Source organism: Hydra vulgaris, chromosome 09 (assembly GCF_038396675.1).
Source record: "Hydra vulgaris chromosome 09, alternate assembly HydraT2T_AEP".
Taxonomy (NCBI): Eukaryota; Metazoa; Cnidaria; class Hydrozoa; order Anthoathecata; family Hydridae; genus Hydra; species Hydra vulgaris.
Genome location: NC_088928.1, coordinates 17028760 through 17036119, shown reverse-complemented (window position 1 = coordinate 17036119; position 7360 = coordinate 17028760). Strand labels below are relative to the sequence as shown.

Genomic DNA, 7360 nt, shown 5'->3' with positions numbered 1-7360 from the left:
CAAAAAATAAGATCAAACAATTGGAAAAAAAATCGACCATCAACATGAAATCAGTCAACGTTCTCTTGCTAAAAAATTCAATGTCAATCAATCATACATATGCAAAACGATAAAGCAGAAGACAATCCTTCATTATCATAAAAAAATTAAGGCTCCAAAAAGAACTCCTGAACAACAATCTCTTGTTCGTCCAAAGTGCTCTAAATTGGTTGAAATTTTTCAAAAAAAACAGGTGATCATTAACGATGAATCATATTTTGGATTAAGTAATTGTAATATTTCAGGAAACAGTGGATTTTATTCATCAGATGTTACTACGACACCAAATGATGTTAAATTAAAAAAAAAAATCAAAATTTGAACAAAAATTATTGGTTTGGGTTGCAACTTCTCCAAAGGGATTGTCAAAGCATTATGTTGCACCTTCCGGTCAAGCTGTCAATGAAAATGTGTACATAGACAAGTGTTTGAGATCATGTTTGCTCCCATTTATAGAGACTGTTCATAAAGATGATGAAATAGTTTTTTGGCCTGACCTTGCATCATTTCACTACTCGAAAAAAGTTCAAGAATTTTTGAGGTCTAAAAATGTCGAATATGTGCCCAGAAGTCAAAATATTGCAAACGTACCAGAATTGCGACCTATTGAAGATTTTCGGAATGAAATCAAGAGAGCAGTATATGCTAATTGTTGGAAAGCTAAAAATTTGATCTAACTAAGGAATCGTATCAACTACTGCTTCAAACATGTCGACATTGAGCGCGTACATCGACTTAGTAAGGAGAGTTTTACAAGAGTTGATACAGTTCGCAGACAAGGAATGGAAAATTTGTAATTTTTTTTAACATAACTCTATGAACATTGCTCTTTTTGAAACATCGTTCAAAACTTAAAAAATAAGTCATCTTTCTAAAAATATTTTAGAATTTAATTTGTCCAGATTTTTTGGAATCACATGTTATAATGACAATGTTGGTTGAAGGCGCGTAAAAACCAATTAAATTTATTAAAAAAAAATCCATAAAATATTTTGATGAACGGTAGCAATTAAACTAATTAACAATAACATGTTTTAATTTACTTATATTATATATTTGTTTTATGACGTGCGATTTATTCCCAAATAATTTTAAAAGCTTCATTAAAAATGTATTAAAATATTACCATATTTCAAATAAAAATAATTAAAATTAACTTACGTAAATGTAAACAGTTCTTTTTTGTTTTGTTTTTATTACTACAAACCATTGTTAAGTTATTATATAAATACTTGTCAAAATAAAGTCACTCTAGTTTGCTGATTGAATAGAAGAGAACAGTCTTATTCTAAGGTATACTTTTAAGAATATTTTTTAATATATAAACAATGCAAGAAAAAATTATAGCCTAAATATCTTATGTTATAACTAAATATTTTACGACTTATATTAGGATAACTAGATGTTCTTTCAATTAATGATAAATTCAAAATAGATGTTCTTTCAACCAATGATAAATTAGGTAACTAGATGTACTTTCAATCAGTTAAGCTAAGGGTAGATGCTCTTTCAACCAATGATAAATTGAGGGTAGATTAGTTATAAAAAACTTCTCTCTTAATTAAACGTGTTTATTGTTCAACTTACCTTAGTTCTTAATTAAACGTGTTTATTGTTCAACTTACCTTAGTTCTTAATTAAACGTGTTTATTGTTCAACTTACCTTAGTTCTTAATTAAACGTGTTTATTGTTCAACTTACCTTAGTTCTTAATTAAACGTGTTTATTGTTCAACTTACCTTAGTTCTTATGTGAAGATTTTTAACAAAAAAATAAAATTTTATTTAATTAAAGGTAGCACTTTTTTTGTTTGTTTAAATTTCATTGCCCAAAAAAAAAAGGTATAAAATACGTTATCATTTAACGACAAATGATAACGTAATGAAAACGATTTTTATTGTAAAGCATTGATATTACATTGACGTCGAAACATTTAAAAGGATGGTTTTCAGTAACAAAGTTTCTTATTTTAGATAAAATTTGTTTTAAATATTTACAATATGGTGTCAATAATATTTCTTTTTAATGGAAAATATTTAGAGAATGAATCCGCTTTTTTTGTTATTAAATTTGGTGGTGATTGGAGAAGTTTCCACCGTGTGCTCTCCACCAGCATATACGTCCGAAAATTGCCAAAAAATATGTGAGTACACTGCTGGCTGCTTTTTTTTCACTTGGAATACAGTAAACTTTGCATGTTATCTTAAGGTTAGAACATGTTTTCTAATTATTATGTTCGGATCAATTTTTGATAAATAATTATAAATGTTTATAAATATAAATAGTTGTTTATAAATGTAAACAATTGTTTAAAAACTAAATAATATATTGTAAATAAAAAAGCAAATGTTATAAAAGAATTTCAAGTTTTTTTGTTTTTTGTTTTGTTGTTAACTCATTGATAATCAATGAATTATCAACAACAACAAAAACAACAACAACAACAACAACAACAACAACAACAACAACAACAGCAACAACAACAACAACAACATCAACAACAACAACAACAACAACAAATCTCGAAATAATTTTATTCTATTTTTAATCTTTGAATAATTGCTAGGATACTAGATGTTGTTGCTATGATATTGTTTTATTTATTTATAGGATATAGTGAAGATTTTTTAGTAAGATAATGTACAACCTTAAGTCAGAAATTTAGTAATTTTTTAGGGACAAACAGGATGGACAAAAATTAATTCTAATATTGCAGCAGGAGGTCGAGTTGGCGGTCCAATTGAAGAAGGAATTGATTACTTTGGCGCTGATTTACCTAATTGTTAGTTATCTATGTAAAAATTTGTTTAAATATACATGATTAATATCTTAAAACAATTTTTTTTTATTAATGCTGAATTTAATAGGGTTAGTAGTAGTAGCGGCCTTTCTAGCGTATTTGATTCGGAGCTCTTGGCAGCCATTGCAACCAAGTTAATGGCGAGAGAAATTTTTTTATAAGAAAATGCGAAAGAAAGTGTTTGTAAATATCTAACTTATGTAAACTTCAAATTATGTAATTGTTGAAAAATAGGGGAAGTGGGGGCCTAACCGTATATGGAGGCAATGGAGGCACAACCGTTTTTTAACGTTTTCCTTTAAAAAATGTTATCCAATATGGCAAAAACAATACCACGCGTAGGTAAAACAGTTTCCTTTATTTCGCTTATGTCAAAAAGAGTGCCTGTTGCGTTTCTGAGAAGTTGTGCATAATAATGTTTATTTTTATAAAAATATTATATTTACACCATATTTTTCCAGACCTTTCTTTTGAGGAATAAGCAATATTTGATTTTAGTGTTAAAGATATGTTTTATCAGCGTTATTTTATCAAGTGAAAACCATTTTTGATATCAACATAACCTAACAAGCAAGCTATGAAACTCTATTCTTTCTAAAAACTGTCCACTGGGGCAGAACCGCATACATGCACAGGAGACACAACCGCATACTTTTAATATTTATCAAAGTTAGGTAATTACGAATAACTATAATTAAAATACAATTTACCCCTAATAGTGAATCTAAAGAATACCATTTTGGAGTCTTTAGATCACTTTCGCTCATCGGCGTTAACATGAACCTAGTTAAAATCTTTTGAAAAAGTGGCTTAAACCACTATATATTCAAGTTCTAATCAATTTTGACGTATATTAACTATATATAGTTGTCAAAATACAATACTTCTATAAATTTTCACAAAAAATACTAGAATTCCGACCAAGAAGAGCTTATAATTAAGGAAAATTGCCAATAAACGATCAGAACAGATTATATTATTAAACTATGATGTTCATTTTACCTAAAATAAAAATTAATTTACTTTCTAAAGATGTTGTAAGGGGTCATCGAATTTCCAGACAATATTAGACAGATTTTGTTGAAGTATAAATAAAACTCAGATGATTTACGACAAAAGTGTACAGATGATCTAAGACTGCTCTACAGATGTTGTTGGACAGATGTTTTTGGACAAATGTTGTTGGACAGATGTTGTTGGACAGATGTTGTTCGACAGTTGTTGTTGGACAGCTGTTGTTGGACAGATGTTGTTGGACAGATGTTGTTGGACAGATGTTGTTGGACAGATGTTGTTGGACAGATGGAGTCATCTTTTACCTATGATTATTACTCCTGTATTTTTTTTACATAGTAAAAATCTCAAAATAAACTTTTTCTCCCCAGTAAAAACCGCTTATTAAATTTTTACTGCCCAGTAAAAATTTCATATAAAATTTGTATTTACCCGCCATCCGCTAGCGCAATCTGACCTTTTTCAAAGTTATTAAGCAAAAATAATTACTACACAAATGTTTGTATAAACTATTATTTAACGCCAACTCATCAATATTTTTTCAAACAACTACTAAATGAACGTAATCGACTTAATAACAACTAAATAATAAAAACATAAAAGATTATAGATATGCGATTCAGAATAACAACATCATCAAATTTCCAACAAGCAAAATTTATAATTTTTCTGGCTCAAACAATATAAAAGAATCTATTAAATTATATATAAATAACGACGATATTTTACCAAACTTTGAAAAAAAAGAGTTTAAATTTACCACAGTTTATTAGTATTACCTCAAATAAAGTCGTTAATATGATAAATGCTTTAAACTTAAAAAAACTGGTTGGACCAGATAAATGTTTTTTCTAATCCATTAACTTTATTATTTAACAAATCAATTTACAAAGGTGTATTACCTATTTCATGGGAGACGGCAAACATAATTAAAAATGGCAATAGTTATTTAAAAATGGCAATAGAAATAAAGTTTCAAATTATTGGTCAGTTTCCTAGACTTTAATTCTTTGTAAAACTTTAGAATGTTTAATATTTAACCAACTCTTACATTATTTAAAGGTTATTAAAAGTTCATTATTTTCTAATCAGCATGGTTTTCAAAAGGTAAAAGTGGCATAACTTATACCATTTGTAACTTTTACCATTTGTAGTTTCACATAGGAGAGTAGCACTAAAATTTGAAGCTTATGGCATTACATCTACGTCATTAAAGTGGTAAAAATTAAATTTTTTTTAACTGATAGGAAGCAAAGAGTTGTACTTGGAGAGAATGTATCATCATGGGTGGACATAGTAAGCGGTATACCGCTTACTATGTCCACCCATGTCCACCCATGATGATACATTCTCATGCCCAATTTCCTTTTTAATACACATCAATGATCTTCCATGTCAAGTTACAAACCACTTGTTGTTTATGCTGATGGTTGTAAAGTTATAGCTAAAGTTAACAATAAAACGGATGCACATGCTTTACAAAATGAAATTGCTCTATTAGAAAAATGGGTTATAAACTGGAAATGCAATTCAATTTAAAAAAAAATGTAAGGTCATGCATTTTGGTAACAAAAAAAAAAATTATAAATATTTCATGACAACAATAAAGTAAAGCAAGAATTAATTACTACTAAATTGGAAAAGGATTTAAGCGTATAAATTTCAAATGACTTAAAATGGGAACCACAAATTAAAATTGCATCATCTATTGCAAACTTTAAATTTGGTATAATATGCAAATCATTTAATTATAAAAATAGTGAGCTAATAAAGTTGCTGTATACGCCCCCCTTTACATTTTGCAATACAGGTATAAAGTCCTTATCTTAAAAAAATATAAATATATTAGAAAATATTCAGCATATTCAACATATAAATATATTAGAAAATATTCAATACGAGTAACAAAATCTGTACTTGAGCTACGTCATCTTTTATACAATGAAAGACTAAAAAATTAGGAAATTGACATCTTTAAAACAACGAAAAATACGAGAAGATCTCATACAAATGTATACTTGGTCACCTTTCAAAATAATATTTTTATTTCTTTTTGCAATATCATCAGATTATTTTTTTTTGTTTTGCATTTATTTAAATGAATTCTAATTCTTACTATTTTTTGGCTATATATAATTCATTGCAATAACTACACTGACACTGCTGTATTCAATTTCCAAAAACAGCTGTTTAAAAATTTGTAATCTTGCAAACTCGTTTCCCTGTATCATAATTTAATTGGCTTTCATTAAAACTTAGATAAGACAACTTAGATTAAAACTTATTTAACTTTCAAGGTGATTTGATAAAAAATTGTCACGCAAAAATGATTTAATATTTTTTATTTATTAGCTTTTTTGCCTAATTTTTGAGGTCCCTTTTTTAGGACGTGTTTGATATGTTGGTAAATTTCTTTTTCCGATAGATGGAGTAATTTTTGTAACCAGTTACAAAATTGAACACAACTATCAGAGTCTTATATATGCAACATTTTATTGGGTCATCAAGCACAAAAGAAAGCCAATTATTTACAATAATGTCATTGGACAGAATAAATTTTAGGGGGAGATTGTCCTTGTTGAGGCAAGAGTCATAAAGATCTTACAAAACTTTGATCGCACAGGTTGCTTTACGCGATGTTAATTGGAAATTCATCTGGGACCTTTGGATAGTCATTCAGCACTGCAGATAGTTCATCGAAATATTCAGCGTTTCTGATGTTTGGGATCTGTTGAAACTTTACGAAGGGTATCTCATTAACAAAATTAAGCTAATTCAAACTTCACTATATACTTTGGATACACCTCTTTTACATATCAGTTTATACCACACTGCAAAACAGCTAAAGAAATTCTTCAGGAGCTTCTCGAACGCACAACGTTCTACGGTATTCTGGAAAATTATATTATATTTCAAATTGGTTTGAGCGCGAACTTTTTCAATATTTCATTGGAATAAAAATCATTTTCGTCATTATTAGGCAAATGTTCATCCATTCGTACTACAGGAAATGATTTTTAAGCTGTTACTTCGTGTAGCATTTATTAGAATAAATTAAGTAACAAGTAAACAAAAAAGTAAAGTAAAGAGATATTGCAAATGTTAATCGGCTCTCACACACAAAATTTCTATTTAATAAACTTAAAATAATTGACGTGTTTCAACTTAAATTTTATCACATTATTTTTGTCAATGTTTTTAGTTTGTATATGTTCACAGCAAGATTGCATTTCTTATAAAGAAATATTTTTCTTAAAACGGGAAATATATTTCTTGTTTCAAGAAAGAAAACTCTAACCCAGCAGTTTATTTCTTAAAAATATATTTTTTGTTTTAAGAAAGAAATTTCCTACTCCGCTATTTATTTCTCACAACAAAAAATTTATTTCTTGTTTTAAGAAAAAAAAAATTTTAAACTATAGACAGTGGATTTAGTATTGGCGTATGCAGATAAATTCTCATATGCCATTACTAAATTCCTTTATTTTTGATTACCTTAAACTTGAA

At 27.9% G+C, this 7360-nt stretch overlaps 1 long non-coding RNA gene across 1 annotated transcript; it reads left to right on the top strand.

Moving 5' to 3' along the window:
- The first annotated feature begins 1240 nt into the window (after positions 1 to 1240).
- On the top strand, positions 1241 to 2868 carry LOC136085030 (uncharacterized). Its single transcript, XR_010641017.1, has 3 exons — positions 1241 to 1332; positions 2080 to 2247; positions 2716 to 2868. It is a non-coding gene; the product is annotated as an uncharacterized LOC136085030 (long non-coding RNA).
- The last annotated feature ends 4492 nt before the right edge of the window (positions 2869 to 7360 follow it).